This window comes from Bombina bombina, chromosome 2 (assembly GCF_027579735.1).
Source record: "Bombina bombina isolate aBomBom1 chromosome 2, aBomBom1.pri, whole genome shotgun sequence".
In the NCBI taxonomy this organism is placed as follows: Eukaryota; Metazoa; Chordata; class Amphibia; order Anura; family Bombinatoridae; genus Bombina; species Bombina bombina.
The window spans coordinates 125,819,226-125,836,709 of record NC_069500.1 but is presented as its reverse complement, the minus strand read 5'-3'; the positions used below and the strand labels follow the sequence as shown (position 1 = coordinate 125,836,709).

Below are 17,484 nucleotides of genomic sequence, written 5' to 3'. Positions count from 1 at the left end.
CAGAGCTGCATATAGCTCCTCCCCTCTACGTCAGTCCCAGTCATTCGACCAAGAATCAACGAGAAAGGAGTAACCAAGGGTGAAGTGGTGACTGGAGTATAATTTAAAAGATATCTACCTGCCTTAAAACAGGGCGGGCCGTGGACTGATCACACAACAGAAGAAAGGAATTTATCAGGTAAGCATAAATTATGTTTTCTTCTGTTATGTGTGATCAGTCCACGGGTCATCATTACTTCTGGGATACCAATACCAAAGCAAAAGTACACGGATGACGGGAGGGATAGGCAGGCTCATTATATAGAAGGAACCACTGCCTGAAGAACCTTTCTCCCAAAAATAGCCTCCGAAGAAGCAAAAGTGTCAAATTTGTAAAATTTGGAAAAAGTATGAAGCGAAGACCAAGTTGCAGCCTTGCAAATCTGTTCAACAGAGGCCTCATTCTTAAAGGCCCAAGTGGAAGCCACAGCTCTAGTGGAGTGAGCTGTAATTCTTTCAGGAGGCTGCTGTCCAGCAGTCTCATAGGCTAAACGTATTATGCTACGAAGCCAAAAAGAGAGAGAGGTAGCAGAAGCTTTTTGACCTCTCCTCTGTCCAGAGTAAACGACAAACAAGGAAGAAGTTTGGCGAAAATCTTTAGTTGCCTGCAAGTAGAACTTGAGGGCACGAACTACATCCAGATTGTGTAAAAGACGTTCCTTCTTTGAAGAAGGATTTGGACACAAGGATGGTACAACAATCTCTTGATTGATGTTCCTGTTAGTGACTACCTTAGGTAAGAACCCAGGTTTAGTACGCAGAACTACCTTGTCTGAGTGAAAAATCAGATAAGGGGAATCACAATGTAAGGCTGATAACTCAGAGACTCTTCGAGCCGAGGAAATAGCCATTAAAAACAGAACTTTCCAAGATAACATTTTTATATCAATGGAATGAAGGGGTTCAAACGGAACACCCTGTAAAACGTTAAGAACTAAGTTTAAACTCCATGGTGGAGCAACAGCTTTAAATACAGGCTTGATCCTAGCTAAAGCCTGACAAAAGGATTGGACGTCTGGATTTTCTGACAGACGTCTGTGTAACAAGATGGACAGAGCTGAAATCTGTCCCTTTAATGAACTAGCTGATAAACCCTTTTCTAAACCTTCTTGTAGAAAAGACAATATCCTAGCGATCCTAACCTTACTCCAGGAGTAACCTTTGGATTCGCACCAGTATAGGTATTTCCGCCATATTTTATGGTAAATCCTTCTGGTAACAGGCTTCCTAGCCTGAATCAGGGTATCAATAACCGACTCAGAAAAACCACGTTTTGATAAAATCAAGCGTTCAATTTCCAAGCAGTCAGCTTCAGAGAAGTTAGATTTTGATGTTTGAATGGACCCTGTATCAGAAGGTCCTGTCTTAGAGGTAGAGACCAAGGCGGACAGGATGACATGTCCACCAGATCTGCATACCAAGTCCTGCGTGGCCATGCAGGTGCTATTAGAATTACTGATGCTCTCTCCTGTTTGATTTTGGCAATCAATCGAGGAAGCAGCGGGAAGGGTGGAAACACATAAGCCATCCTGAAGTTCCAAGGTGCTGTCAATGCATCTATCAGAACTGCTCCCGGATCCCTGGATCTGGACCCGTAGCGAGGAAGTTTGGCGTTCTGGCGAGACGCCATGAGATCTATCTCTGGTTTGCCCCAACGTCGAAGTATTTGGGCAAAGATCTCCGGATGAAGTTCCCACTCCCCCGGATGAAAAGTCTGGCGACTCAAGAAATCCGCCTCCCAGTTCTCCACTCCCGGGATGTGGATTGCTGACAGGTGGCAAGAGTGAGACTCTGCCCAGCGAATTATCTTTGATACTTCCATCATTGCTAGGGAGCTTCTTGTCCCTCCCTGATGGTTGATGTAAGCTACAGTCGTGATGTTGTCCGACTGAAACCTGATGAACCCCCGAGTTGTTAACTGGGGCCAAGCCAGAAGGGCATTGAGAACTGCTCTCAATTCCAGAATGTTTATTGGAAGGAGACTCTCCTCCTGATTCCATAGTCCCTGAGCCTTCAGAGAATTCCAGACAGCGCCCCAACCTAGTAGGCTGGCGTCTGTTGTTACAATTGTCCAGTCTGGCCTGCTGAATGGCATCCCCCTGGACAGGTGTGGCCGATGAAGCCACCATAGAAGAGAATTTCTGGTCTCTTGATTCAGATTCAGAGTAGGGGACAAATCTGAGTAATCCCCATTCCACTGACTTAGCATGCATAATTGCAGCGGTCTGAGGTGTAGACGTGCAAAAGGTACTATGTCCATTGCCGCTACCATTAAGCCGATCACCTCCATGCATTGAGCTACTGACGGGTGTTGAATGGAATGAAGGACGCGGCATGCATTTTGAAGCTTTGTTAACCTGTCTTCTGTCAGGTAAATCTTCATTTCTACAGAATCTATAAGAGTCCCCAAGAATGGAACTCTTGTGAGAGGAAAAAGAGAACTCTTCTTTTCGTTCACCTTCCATCCATGCGACCTTAGAAATGCCAGAACTAACTCTGTATGAGACTTGGCAGTTTGAAAGCTTGAAGCTTGTATTAGAATGTCGTCTAGGTACGGAGCTACCGAAATCCCTCGCGGTCTTAGTACCGCTAGAAGGGCACCCAGAACCTTTGTGAAGATTCTTGGAGCCGTAGCCAGTCCGAATGGAAGAGCTACAAACTGGTAGTGCCTGTCTAAGAAGGCAAACCTTAGGTACCGGTGATGATCTTTGTGGATCGGTATGTGAAGGTAAGCATCCTTTAAATCCACTGTGGTCATGTACTGACCCTCTTGGATCATGGGTAAGATTGTCCGAATAGTTTCCATTTTGAACGATGGAACTCTTAGGAATTTGTTTAGAATCTTTAAATCTAAGATTGGCCTGAAAGTTCCCTCTTTTTTGGGAACCACAAACAGGTTTGAGTAGAACCCTTGTCCTTGTTCCGACCGTGGAACCGGATGGATCACTCCCATTAATAACAGATCTTGTACGCAGCGTAGAAACGCTTCTTTCTTTATCTGGTTTGTTGACAACCTTGACAGATGAAATCTCCCTCTTGGGGGAGATAATTTGAAGTCTAGAAGGTATCCCTGAGATATGATCTCTAGAGCCCAGGGGTCCTGAACATCTCTTGCCCAGGCCTGGGCAAAGAGAGAGAGTCTGCCCCCCACTAGATCCGGTCCCGGATCGGGGGCTCTCGGTTCATGCTGTCTTTGGGGCAGCAGCAGGTTTCCTGGCCTGCTTGCTCTTGTTCCAGGACTGGTTAGGCTTCCAGCCTTGCCTGTAACGAGCAACAGCTCCTTCCTGTTTTGGTGCAGTGGAGGTTGATGCTGCTCCTGTTTTGAAATTCCGAAAGGGACGAAAATTAGACTGTCTAGCCTTAGCTTTGGCTTTGTCTTGAGGTAGGGCGTGGCCCTTACCACCTGTAATGTCAGCGATAATTTCTTTCAAACCGGGCCCAAATAAAGACTGCCCCTTGAAAGGTATATTAAGTAATTTGGACTTAGAAGTCACATCAGCTGACCAGGATTTTAGCCACAGCGCCCTACGTGCCTGTATGGCGAATCCTGAGTTCTTAGCCGTGAGTTTAGTTAAATGTACTACGGCCTCCGAAATGAAAGAATTAGCTAGTTTAAGGACTCTAATCCTGTCCGTAATGTCGTCTAGCGTAGATGAACTAAGGTTCTCTTCCAGCGACTCAATCCAAAATGCTGCCGCAGCCGTAATCGGCGCGATACATGCAAGGGGTTGTAATATAAAACCTTGTTGAACAAACATTTTCTTAAGGTAACCCTCTAACTTTTTATCCATTGGATCTGAAAAAGCACAGCTATCCTCCACCGGGATAGTGGTACGCTTAGCTAAAGTAGAAACTGCTCCCTCCACCTTGGGGACCGTCTGCCATAAGTCCCTAGTGGTGGCGTCTATTGGGAACATCTTTCTAAATATTGGAGGGGGTGAGAACGGCACACCGGGTCTATCCCACTCCTTAGTAACAATTTCAGTTAGTCTCTTAGGTATAGGAAAAACGTCAGTACTCGCCGGTACCGCAAAGTATTTATCCAACCTACACAGTTTCTCTGGTATTGCAACGGTGTTACAATCGTTAAGAGCTGCTAAGACCTCCCCTAGTAATACACGGAGGTTCTCCAATTTAAATTTAAAATTTGAAATATCTGAGTCCAATTTGTTTGGATCAGAACCGTCACCCACAGAATGAAGCTCTCCGTCCTCATGCTCTGCGAGCTGTGACGCAGTATCAGACATGGCCCTAGCATTGTCAGCGCACTCTGTTCTCACTCCAGAGTGATCACGCTTGCCTCTTAGTTCTGGTAATTTAGACAAAACTTCAGTCATAACAGTAGCCATATCTTGTAATGTTATCTGTAATGGCCGCCCAGATGTACTAGGCGCCATAATATCACGCACCTCCCGGGCGGGAGATGCAGGTACTGCCGCGTGAGGCGAGTTAGTCGGCATAACTCTCCCCTCGCTGTTTGGTGAAATTTGTTCACATTGTACAGATTGACTTTTATTTAAAGTAGCATCAATACAGTTAGTACATAAATTTCTATTGGGCTCCACCTTGGCATTGGAACAAATGACACAGATATCTTCCTCTGAGTCAGACATGTTTAACACACTAGCAAAAAACTTACAACTTGGTTATAATCTTTTTTAGCAAAAAAAAAAAAAAAAAAAAAAAAAAAAATACTGTGCCTCAAAGAGGTACTAAACGATTAAATAACAGTTGAAATAATGAACTGAAAAACAGTTATAGCATCAAACTTTAAAACAACACAACTCTTAGCAAAGGTTTGTTCCCATTAGTAAAATAACAATAATTAAATTTGACATAAAAAGTACAAAGCAACGTTTTTATGCACAGTCACTATAAGAATTCTCACGGCTCTGCTGAGAGAAGTTACCTCCCTTCAAAGAAGTTTGAAGACCCCTGAGATCTGTCAGAGATGAACCGGATCATGCAGGAAAAATAAAAGTGACTGACTGGAATTTTTTGATGCGTAGTAAAGAGCGCCAAAAACGGCCCCTCCCTCTCCCACACAGCAGTGAAGAGAAACGAAACTGTCACAATTACAAGCAAAAAACTGCCAAGTGGAAAATAATGCCCAAATATCTATTCACACAGTACCTCAGCAATGTAAACGATTCTACATTCCAGCAAAAACGTTTAACATGATAAATAGTTATTAAAAGTATTAGTGACCTTTAGCAGAGTAGTTCCGGTGAAATACCATCCCCAGAATACTGAAGTGTATACATACATGTCATTTTAACGGTATGGCAGGATTTTCTCATCAATTCCATTCAGAAAATAAAAACTGCTACATACCTCAATGCAGATTCATCTGCCCGCTGTCCCCTGATCTGAAGCCTTTACCTCCCTCAGATGGCCGAGAACAGCAATATGATCTTAACTACTCCGGTTAAAATCATAGTAAAAAACTCTGGCAGATTCTTCCTCAAACTCTGCCAGAGAAGTAATAACACGCTCCGGTGCTATTGTAAAATAACAAACTTTTGATTGAAGTCATAAAAACTAAGTATAATCACCATAGTCCTCTCACACATCCTATCTAGTCGTTGGGTGCAAGAGAATGACTGGGACTGACGTAGAGGGGAGGAGCTATATGCAGCTCTGCTGGGTGAATCCTCTTGCATTTCCTGTTGGGGAGGAGTTATATCCCAGAAGTAATGATGACCCGTGGACTGATCACACATAACAGAAGAAATTGCATGCTCTTTCCGAATTACAAAAGAAAAAAATTTGGGTACAGTGTCCCTTTAAAAGCAATACCAGAATGTTGTGGGGTATGAAAAAGTAACATACTATCCACCCTATTAATACAAGGTAAAAAATAAATTAAAAAAAAGTTAATCAAAGCACTGGAACCAGGAGATGCGCAAGGGCACTCTGCTCTTTGTTAAAGTGATGGTAAACTCACTACATGAAGTCTGCAATATATTAAAGCCCCAAGTTAAAATAATACACTGGAGGCTCTTACTTTTAGGCTAAATAATTTAGTAGACCGAATCACACAAAAAAAAACTTTTAATCCCACGCTACCCTGTTCCTGGCCGCCTCCATGTTAGACATTTTTTCTTATTTTGACTGGCATATGGTACAGCCAATAGGCGATGCACCATACTCCCTATGTATTTTCTCATTGCCCTGCTCCCGTGCTGCGGCGTTGAGGGTTTTTATTTAGTATTCCAAACTGCGCAGGTGCAGTTCTCAGACTATCCGACAGCAGCCTGAGAACTGCATCTGCACAGTTTAGAATCCTAACTGCATCCCCTATTGGCTGTACCATATGCCAGTCAAAATAGGAAAAAATGTCTAACATGGAGGCGGCCAGGAACAGGGTAAAGTGGGATTAAAAGTTTTTAGTTATTCGGTCTACTACATTATTTAGCCTAAAAATAAGAGCCTCCGTGTATTATTTTAACTTAGAGCTTTAATATATTGCAGACTTCATGTAGTGAGTTTACCATCACTTTAATGGGGCTGGTATTATAGGACCAGATTGGATGTACCCTGTACACCTAATGTAAAAAAAAAAAAAAAAAAAAAAAAAAAAAAAAAAAAGCTAAAAATTTAGTGATCCTGCACCTCTGTGTGTTTATTGTAACCCATGTATAGGGGTTAAACACACAGTAGAAATACAGCTTGAAACACGCAGAGAACTTCTGGTCCTGAATGGAAACTGCAGCACTAGTCGCACCACTCAGCTGTGTAACTAGCACTACTGATTGGGTCAGTGGCAGTTTCTGATCTGGAACAGCATCTCTCCCTGGCAGTACTATGTCTTTAACCCCCTTCTGCAAAAGAAATCGCTTAAAGTTTGTATAAGATTACCAGCATTTTGGAGTCACAGAACACTTTGAATTATATAAAAATAAAAAATAAAAAAATCGAACAGGTTTTTTAAATATGTCCTCCTTACAAATCTAATATCTACAGGTTTTACCTTCAATACTTTCATGTAATATGAGGACTGTACTACTTAGAGGTGTGATCTGTAGGAAAATGACTGCCATGCTCTGCTATTCTGGGAGCAGCACGAGTGGTGTGCTGACATTCCCAGAACAGAGAGGTTGAAAGGACAGACAGAAAATAATGTCTTACATGGAAGCTTGACAAATAAAGAGTTTAGACTTAGAGATTTATACAAGAACACAGGAATCCTACGCTACTAGGTTAAAAATACAGAAGAGCTCCTCCATCCCCCAAGTCAGAACATGCTGTGATCTGAGATGTCATTGCAGAAAATACAGGCATATAAAGTGCTGCTCCACATCAGGCTGTTCAAACAGTATTGCGCTTTGGCTGCACTATGTAAGTGTTAACACAGGGCATTGATTAGTGATTGTATCTCAGGGATTTTTTTAAACCCCGACCCCTAGCCTTCCCTGGTCTGCAAAGCTGTGACTTATGTATGCAAGACATTGTTGTAAGCAATGCATCCTTTTTGTTACTACATTTTTACCTAATAATTATGTTACAAGGGCAAAAGGACATTTTAAAAAAGTTAAAAAAAATTTTTCTCTGCAGCTAATTTGCAATGCAATTTTAATCTGCTGCAATATCTTAAAGCATTTTAAAGATTGGTTTATTCTCCATTGCAATTAAAAGGGACATTAAACAATAGATAAATGCTAGATAGAATGAAGTATTCTAAGAAAATTAGTCTGAGAATAAATAACATGTAGATTTAGATGTATTTTTTCCTTAGCTGTTTAAATATTGACAAAATAAGTGTAAAGTTTTAGTGTCTATAAAACAATGGGAGCTGCCATGTTGTAACTTAGGTTACCTTCTCTGTTGTGGCCAATTATAAATAGGTCACTAGAGTGTTCAGTCAATGGCTGTGTGGAATAGAACCGTGTTCTAAACTTCCATTTTTAACAGGAACTGAAAAGCTCAAAATTTCAGAAGGGAATTACAGGCATAGGGGACAAAATAAATAATGAAAAGTATATTGCAGATATTTTTAATATATACGATTTATCATTTTATTTTACCATCCCAAACAAGTTTAATGTCCCTTTAAACTAGTGCTTTAGTGTAACTGCCTAATTTTAAATTTTATTTCAAAATGACCTGCAGAAACTTTTTCACAAAACAAATCTCATTGCAGAAAGTGAAAAAATGCTCTGCCTCAGAGCCTCCATCCAAATCACTGATTTTCTATAAACCATTATAATTCTATTTCAGTAACTCCGTTTTTAAATTTTATAATCTATATTTGCTCAGGGATTAACAGTTAACTTTTTTTTATATTTACACAGGTTTCATTTTCCATGGGGGTGGGGGGTATAGAACATTTCAACCTAATCTTAAAAATTGCCACATATGTTTTTACAAAAAAAGATTTAAAAATCATCAGTTTTTGTTAGATTTTTCAAAAGATTATGTTATAAATCAGCTTTTTATACCAGTCTAGTGTACAGTTTTGTTTGGGGTGCACAGCCTCCCAAAGATTTCTATAACACAAATATATCCGAATACTGTTTATGATAAATTTGCATTAATGCATAAGAAAATAAATATAAAAATGCTACATTTGATAAAGGGAAAATGTAGTTCTCAATAGTGTATTATAGCAAAAGGAATTAAAGGGACAGTATACTTTAAAAATAGTTTTTACCTTAAAAAGGGAACAGACAACACCAGAATTTATGTGGTTTTAAAAGATAGATAATCCCTTAATTACCAATTCCCCAGTTTTGCATAACCAAAACAGTTATAGTACACGTTTTACCTCTGATTACCTTGTAGCTAAGCCTCTGCAGACTGCCCCCTTATTTCAGTTCTTTTGACAGACTTGCATTTCAGCCAATCAGTGTTCACTCCTCTGTAAATTCACATGCATGAGCTCAATGTTATCTACATGAACTAACACCCTCTAGTGTTGAAAAACTGTCAAATGCAGAGGCAGCCTTCAAGGTCTAAGAAATTAGCATATGAACCTCCTAGGTTTAGCTTTTAACTAAAAATACAAATAGAACAAAGCAAAATTGGTGATAAAAGTAAACTGGAAAGTTGTTTAAAATTACATACCCTATCTGAATCATGAAAGGGTATTTCGGACTTCACTGTCCCTTAATGTATTTCCAATGGCTTGTTATATCAACTGCAGAGTATAAAATGTAGAAGAAATTGTTCCTTTAGTTTTAATATAGTATTTGAAATAGCTGGTTTTGTTCTTTGAAACCACAACCATTAAAAAAAGGATTGAGCTTGCGGTGAAAGCAGATATCCTTATTTTATCACTTTCTGTACACATATGCTTCTTTAAATTATCTATGTATGCAAACCAAAGCCCAATACTTACAGAAAACAATTAAAAATGAATGTTATTGCTTATCTCTTGTACTTCCTGCTGGGAGTGTTAATCAACAAATGCAAGATAACAAGACAATGCAATAGCACATGGAGGCCTATTTAACAAAGGTCTGTCGGACCTGATCCGACAGTGCGGATCAGGTCCGCCAGACCTCACTGAATGCGGAGAGCAATATGCTCTCCGTATTCAGCATTGCACCAACGGCTCTTGTGAGTTGCTGGTGCAACGTCGCCCCCTGCAGACTCGCGGCCTATCGGCCGCCAGCAGGAAGGCATCAATCAACCCGATCGGGTTGAATTGTGGCAATCTCTGTCCGCCTCCTCAGAGCAGGCGGACAGGTTATAGAGCAGCGTTGCTCCATAGCTTGCATTTCTGGCAAGTCTGAAGTCTCGCGAGAAACACAGGCCCTCAAGCTCCATTTGGAGCTTTGATAAATGGGCCTCTTAGTCTGAACTTTAAATGGAGTAGTAGTTTGTTTGTTTTTTACTGACAATTTTAAATGTTATGTCTATTTCCACTCCCCTGGTACCATATGACAGCCATCAGCAAATCACAAATGCATACACGTACCATGTGACAGCCATCAGTCAATCATGAATGCATACCTGTTTTTTGTTCTGTGAATTACTGCACATGCTCTGTAGGAGCTGGTGACTCAAAAAGTTTAAATATAGAAAGACTGTGCACATTTTGTTAATGGAAGTAAATTGGAAAGTTGTTTAAAATTGCATGCTCTATCTGAATCATTAAAGTTTAATTTTGACTTGAGTGTCCCTTTAAGGTGTTCCAAATGATACATTTTACCTGCTGGAGTGTATTAAATTGTTTACACATAGATCCTTTGCCTATATATCAACATTTCAAATAGCTGATTTTGCTAATTTTAAAATGTTATTATACTTAAAGTGAAAGTACATGCTAGCGTTTCTGAAATGCTAGAATTTACCAGTGCAACCAATGAAGGGGACTTTCAGTCATGAAGTATAAAACACTTCATGCTGAAAGTTCCTTTGTCTGCAGAGTTTGCCGCGCTGAGAACCTCAGGCCGGCAGCAGCAAAATGCTATTTTTCAATAAGGTGACGTTTACACCTCTTAGCCAATAGCCGTGCGGGCCAGCTGGCATTATGCCGGATAGCTAGCACGTTATTGGCTTAGATCACCTCAGTGATGAAATAGTATTCTGCTGTTCGCAACATGAAGCACTCAGCGCATGGAACACTGCAGACAAATAAAGGAACTTTCAGCATTAAGTATATTATACAAGTCCTATTTATTTGTTGCATTGGTAAATCCTAGCGTTTCACAAACGCTAGAATTCACTATCACTTTTGGAATAGGCTATCGACAAGCTATGTAAACACAGCCAGCAAAAGAAATTACACTACCAGTGGGGAGTAGAAGAGATAGGACAATTGAAAATGAACATTTCAGAACTTCTAAGTATAGTATATACATAGAGATAAGAAAGGGAAGCATATGAGTGATAAGATAAGGATGTCTAATCTCTATGCAAGCTGTGCCTATTTTGATGGGGTGTGGTTTGAAACAGTAAATCCAGCTATTTCATTTACAAAAAGAAACAAAGAAGCAATTTCACATACATGTTATACTCTGCAGCTGTTACAACAAGTCATTAGGAACACATTTAGAGGAAACCAATTTTTAAAATATACTGTCCCTTTAAAGTGATGGCATCTCCTAGTGTTCCAAAAATGCTAGGATTTACCAGTGCTATAAAAAAGGCGACTTTCTATCATGAAGTACACAAACATGCATACAGAAAGTACTTGTATTTGGCTACAAGCTTCTGCCTAAACCGAGCGCCTCCGGCCACCCACAGTTAAAGTATTTTTTTTTTCAATGAGGTGACGTTTTACACCTCTTAGCCAATAGCCATGCTAGATTAAAGCACAGTGCCTTGTTTCAGCAGACGTTTTAGTCAGCGCTGCGGAATCTGTTGGCACTCTACAAATAACTAATAATAATAATAATAATAATAATAATAATAATAATGTGCCAGAAAAAAAATGCACAGAACTGCAAATGAAAAGCTGTGAAAGAAAAGTCATCTTAAATGGATGGAAAGGTCAAAACTGAAGTATGAATGAATCCATTCCAATTTTAAATTGAATCTCTAGTTACAAGTAGCATATGTACATATGTCGCTGAATGCTTTTTACGCCATGTCTGCTCAGAGAGCCGAGGCGAAGTGTACTGTGTCAGTGAAGACTTCATTTGCTAATGAAGTATATTGCAATTTTTTTTAAATGCATATTTCAGCTTTGACCTTTCCTTCCCATGAGCATTAAAGTCACGTTTCCTTCTTTATAACTAAAAGAGGAATTGCTTCCCGTTTCATAACGCCATGTTTTTGTTTCTGCTTATGAAACAAGCATGCTTATGGATGTATGCCGCTGTCCACTAATAGATGAAGTTTTCCTTACAAACAATTCATACCAGAGTATCAGTTGTGAATAAACATGATTTTCCTTTCAGTTTTAACATCAATTTGAACACCTACGAAAAACTATGTTCAACATGATTAAAACACCGCGTTTTTATGCTATACGCATGTTTGTCCTTTTAGGCAGAGTATATCAGAAATTAGGCCCAGAATTGCAGATCTACATACAAAGGCTTGCAATCACTGCTCGTCTACATTTTGGACGCATGCCTAGTACATCACTAGAGATGGGCCTCAGATACCTTTGATACTTTGTATCACGATAAATATAGGTTAAAAAAATATTCATACTGAAATGTTACATTCAATAATTGAAAAGCAAGAAAAGTTTAAAGTTATAAATATTAAAGTGATAGTAAATTCTTTGTGAAAAGCTAGGATTAACTAATGCAACAAATAAAGGGGACTTTCAGTCATGAAGTAAAAAAAAAAAAAAAAAAAAAACTTTTTGTCTGCATCTTTCGCCCCGCTGTGCGCCTCAGGCCAGAACGCCATTTTATCACTGAGGTTATCTTAGCCACTAGCGTGCTAGCTATCCAGCATAAGCGATGAGCTAATGATCAGTAGGAAGCTAGATGTGCAAAGTGAGGAACTAATAAGATAAGTTTCTTATCAGAAGAAAAGATAAGTGAAAACTGACCAAATACTTTAAGCATTTTATGGCTCCAGTCAAAACAAGTTTCTGCACACTTCTTTCACAGGAAAAAAAGGTCAAAACCATTCAAAAGGTCTAATTTGTTTACACATATTTAAGTGACATTTGATAAGCAATGCATGCTTATGTATTTCAAATTAGCAGTTCACTTGTATTTAATAAAAATAATTAGTTTAAAAAGATATTACTGCTAAAGTGATATATTTCACGATGAACAGGCATATAGGAACATACGTCCATACCTCCTGTGCACCCACATTAAAACACTGTCTGCTCAGATACCAATTACATATATAAACCTGGCAATGCTGAAATTGTGAATGCTCTGTGCACTGTTAAAGTGAAGGTCAATTTTCATGTGAAAGTGACCGGTATTAAAAAAAAAATCTATTAAAAACCAAGGGCACATTCATGAAAATTGACATTTCACCCGATTTTTTTTTTTTTTTTTTTTTTAAATATACTTACCTTTTCTTCTTGAAGCCGCTCCAGTGTTTCACCAGCCCGTCGCAAGCATCTTCATACGTCAGCAATGACGATTCCCGGCATTCTCCAATCACGGCCTCCCGCCGGGGTAATCATTGCCTGAGGCAACGCAGTGATTGGAGGAAGCCGGTTTCGTCATTGCTGGGTAAGTAAACCAGGAAGAAGCAAGCGGGGCATCGTTTCAGAAGAACAAGGCAAGTATTTTTAAAATACGGTCCCTATGTCAATTTTAATGAATGAAAGTGCCCCTGTTTTTAAAAAGTTTTTTTTTAAAAAACAGGCACTTTCACATGAAAATTGACCTTCACTTTAAAAAGGGAAAGGAAACCCCAAAATGTGCTTTCTTGATTTGCATACAACTTTAAACAACTTTATTCTATTATCAGATTTGCTTCATTATCTTGTTATGCTTTGCTGAAGGAACCGCATTGCAATATTGGCAGCTAGCTGAACACATCTGGTTAGCCAATGAATACAAAGAATGAAGCACATTTGAAAATATAAGTGAATTTAAAAGTCACATGCTCTTTCTGAAACATTCAAGTTTAATTAGTTCTTTCCTATCCCATTAAAGCTCTCTCTGATGAAGTAATTTATCAGATGCATTTTTGCAAACTTTTTCAAATACTCAGTCAAAATTGAATTGCACATGAAAATCATAGTTAAACTTGCTTGATACAGATAAAGCATGTAAATTTAGGACACAAAGTCACTTTCATTTACTTTGTTCTCTTGGTAGCCTTTGTGGATAAGCATATCTTCAGAAGCAGAAATGCATTAACAAGGAGCTAGCTGGCGATTGGTGGCTATTAGACTTTAGATGTGTTCAGCTAGCTCCCAATAGTGCAATGCTGCTCTGAAGTGGAAATTCATTGTGTATTTAATCCCTTTGCCAGGGGTTAAACACGGTTATATTAAATCTATATTGCAATAATAAAATGCTCTAACAGAGCATTTTATTTATGCACTTTCATATCACATAAAATTTTATTTGGTCAGTTGCAACAGTAAAAATCATTGTATACCAATAACTGTGTCAAAGTATCCCAAACATTTCAACTATGCTTCCCTGACAGAATATTGGGCCTGTATGAAATCAAATATTATCAACGCCGAATTGAAATTGCCTAGCAACGTAAATTACGTCACACGGTCAAGGACAAACCAAGTATAACCAACTCCGACGCTAACCCTCATCCAAAGTAAAGAGGCGGGACTACGTCTACAAGACACGCCCGCACACGAGGATTGTCTCTCATTGGTCTTCGTCCAAACGAGGAAAATATTTCTATTTTTAAACAAGACTACGCGGCAAGTATACTATTGGGTCTGCTACCCGTCAATCAAATAAGAGCCATGGTGTCCATTCATCAATGAATTGGCAGATAACTCCAAATACAGACATGAAAATTGATGTTTAATGGGCATGGGCACACGCTGCGCGTACTCGAATATGCAACGAGTATGCATCTTCCCAGAACAAAAAAACAAAGAGCACTTATACGAATTGTCCCTTAAATAATGCGAACTATCGTTACTGTACACAAGTCCATGCATTCACCTATTGGCTATTTGCAGTAGTTACAATGCATTGGGTAGCAATACCATGAAACTACGTTTTACATGCGAGAAATTAATGCAGATGAAGCCTTTATTGTACGCTTCAGTATTTGCAAAGGTAATAAGTTACTCCTATATAGGGCATGCACTCGGTATAGTGTCACCTTGAGCGTTTGCCAGGCACAGTACTTGGCATGGGACACTGCCTAAACTAAACCCTCCACGTGACCCCTGGGATAAGCGCTCCTCTATGCAACTCAATGAGAATCCTGCAGCAGCCGATACAGTGTGCAGCTATCTGTAATGAACCATCCAGCTGTGCAGTCTGCGCTATAAACCAATAGCCCCGCACTCTGCTCGCCTTATACTGACCTTCAGCAGTAGTTAGATGCCCGCGGAGCCCTGCTGCACCTCCTGCTCTGGCCGCTGCAGGAGACTGAGAGAACAGCTGCTGCCAAGCAAGCTCACTTAGCGCCCCGGAAGAGACCGAGTGCAGGCCGATCACGTGCCTTGATCCCGCCCCCGCCGCCTGCGTGTGTCCTTCTTCAAGCCAAGGGACAAAGCTAACATCATTGTGTCCTATAGAAGTGACAAAGCAGCTATCTCTAACATCTCCGTGACGTGACCGAAATACACCAAAGCAGCTATCTGCTCAAGTCTCCCCGTGACCGTAATACACTCCAGCAGCAATCTGCTTAATTGCTCAAGTTTTACCGTGACCGAAACCCAAGGTGGTTCTGTGCTCTAGCCTCGCAGTGTGAAAGGGAAATAGCATCACCACTTATCAGTGGTTATCAGATAATGAACTGCAAAACAATAAAGGTTTTTGTTATCAAAATGACAGTGGTTATGAGTCCAGATTGGCATTCATTAGGGAAACAAATATCTGCTCTGGATTTATTGAGGTTTAAAGTACAACAAACAAATATCTGGCTTTGCACATATATTTATGTGTTGCACTTTTATAAATCTGGTGGCAAAATGCAGCAGTTATGTGCACACTAACATAATATTCTGTCTCTCCGTAGGGCCAGATTTAGACAAAAAATTCCATCTCTAGGCTCACGAGCCAGCTTGCAGCCAATACAAAACCCAAATGTTTGACCCCAAATTGTCTATTCATTTTCAGGCCCCTTATAACCATACCCAAATAAAAACACATACTCAAAAGTGGGATAAAAAAGGCCGCAGCTTGTTTTATTAATTTTCACAACATAAATAACTTTTAAAACACATAAACCAAAAACCAGAGCTTGCCCCACCAAAATCATTTTCCTGTGCCTGCAGCCATGAGGCACGCCTCCCCATGAAAGCCACCTCTCCTGTCAATCCTAACAGGAGGTACCAAGAACCCCCACAATGGTGTAAGCCAGCACACCCAGGGCAAGCACCCCGCCAATGCTGCAACAAAGATATTTTACAACTAGGGAGGGAGGGTGGGCACTTAAGCCGTACACTCCTGAAAAGGTAAGTAAAAAGGGCGCAAATCCACTACACCAACGATTATTTAAAAACTCTTCCCAACCACGCCCCCTTCCCCCCTACCTGACCTCAAATTCCACCAATAGGGGTCAATTAACCCCTTCCTCCATTTGTTCACGTCCGGGGTTGCTCCTTGACCCCGAATTGTCTATTCATTTTCAGGCCCCTTATAACCATACCCAAATAAAATCACATACTCAAAAGTGGGATAAAAAAGGCTGCAGCATGTTTTATTAATTTTCACAACATAAATAACTTTTAAAACACATAAACCAAAAACCAGAGCTTGCCTCACCAAAATCATTTTCCCGTGCCTGCACCCATCAGGCACGCCTCCCCATGAAAGCCACCTCTCCTGTCAATTCCAACAGGAGGTACCAAGAACCCCCACAATGGCGTAAGCCAGCACACCCAGGGCCAGCTACCTACCGGCGAGCACCGCCCAACACAGCTACGGCCAGCTCAATACCTTCTTTTAATGAGACATTAAATAAATGCAAACCTACTTCATTTAGATGGACCCCATCCTTCAAGAAAAAACACCTCCGTGATTCTCCCTCAAACTCAGAGTGCCTTAAAGTGAGGCCCCCCAATTTTTTAACATGGCTGCTTACCATTCTATTCACTTTACGCCTCAAATTTTCCAGTTTAGCACAATCCCAAGCTGAACGCCACACCAATCTTAACTCTATGTCAGACCACACAATAATCAAACCAGGGAATATAAAACACAATCTATCCAAATCACCCTTAACCTTCTCCACTAAAAATTTCTGCGCCATGAAACCAAAATCATTACCCCCCAAATGAACAACCAAAATCTGAGGAGGGGAAAACATCCTGGCATAATTCACAACCGTCTCTACCAACTGAGACAACCTCATTCCCCTGATCCCAAACCATCTCAATATCACCTCCCTACTGAAACCTGCAGCCGCCTTCCTTGCCCAATACACATAAGAATGACCCACTAGCCAGCACCTCACAGGACCTGTGAAAAAAGAATAAATGAGCAAACCCCACTAAACCACTAACCACGGCCTCACATACACCCTGAAACAATCAGACCCCCACCTTCCAATCTTCTTAATTGCCAAAGGCTCCATCCCTAAACCCTGAGCTTGCGTCGCTGCCCCAATACGGAAAGAATGAGAACCAAAATCCCTAGCTTTTAAACCCAACAACTCAAGTGCCTTCCTAAAAACTGAAACAAACTGAAAAACAGACAAAACTGACCCATCTTCATGAATGAAGAAAGCCTCCGATCCTAATGGCCTAACCTTCAAAAATTCAACAACTGCTCCAACAGGGCAACAAATCCCCCCAACTGGATTCAAACTAATCAGCCTACCCTTGCCCAATTGGTCAGTCTTAGATTTCCTCAACCAGATCTCCAGTGTCCCATTAATCAAATACATCCCGATAGCAAAGCCCACTGGCTAGTT

At 40.4% G+C, this 17,484-nt stretch overlaps 1 protein-coding gene across 1 annotated transcript in view; it reads right to left on the bottom strand.

Annotated features, from left to right (window-relative positions):
• The window catches only part of NNT (nicotinamide nucleotide transhydrogenase), a 441,005-nt gene extending 425,921 nt beyond the window's left edge, over positions 1-15,084 (bottom strand). Inside the window, exon 1 of the mRNA XM_053701258.1 lies at positions 14,930-15,084. The gene's annotated coding sequence lies outside the window, so the exon portion shown is untranslated. The remainder of the gene's footprint in view (positions 1-14,929) is intronic.
• Positions 15,085-17,484: the final 2,400 nt, after the last annotated feature.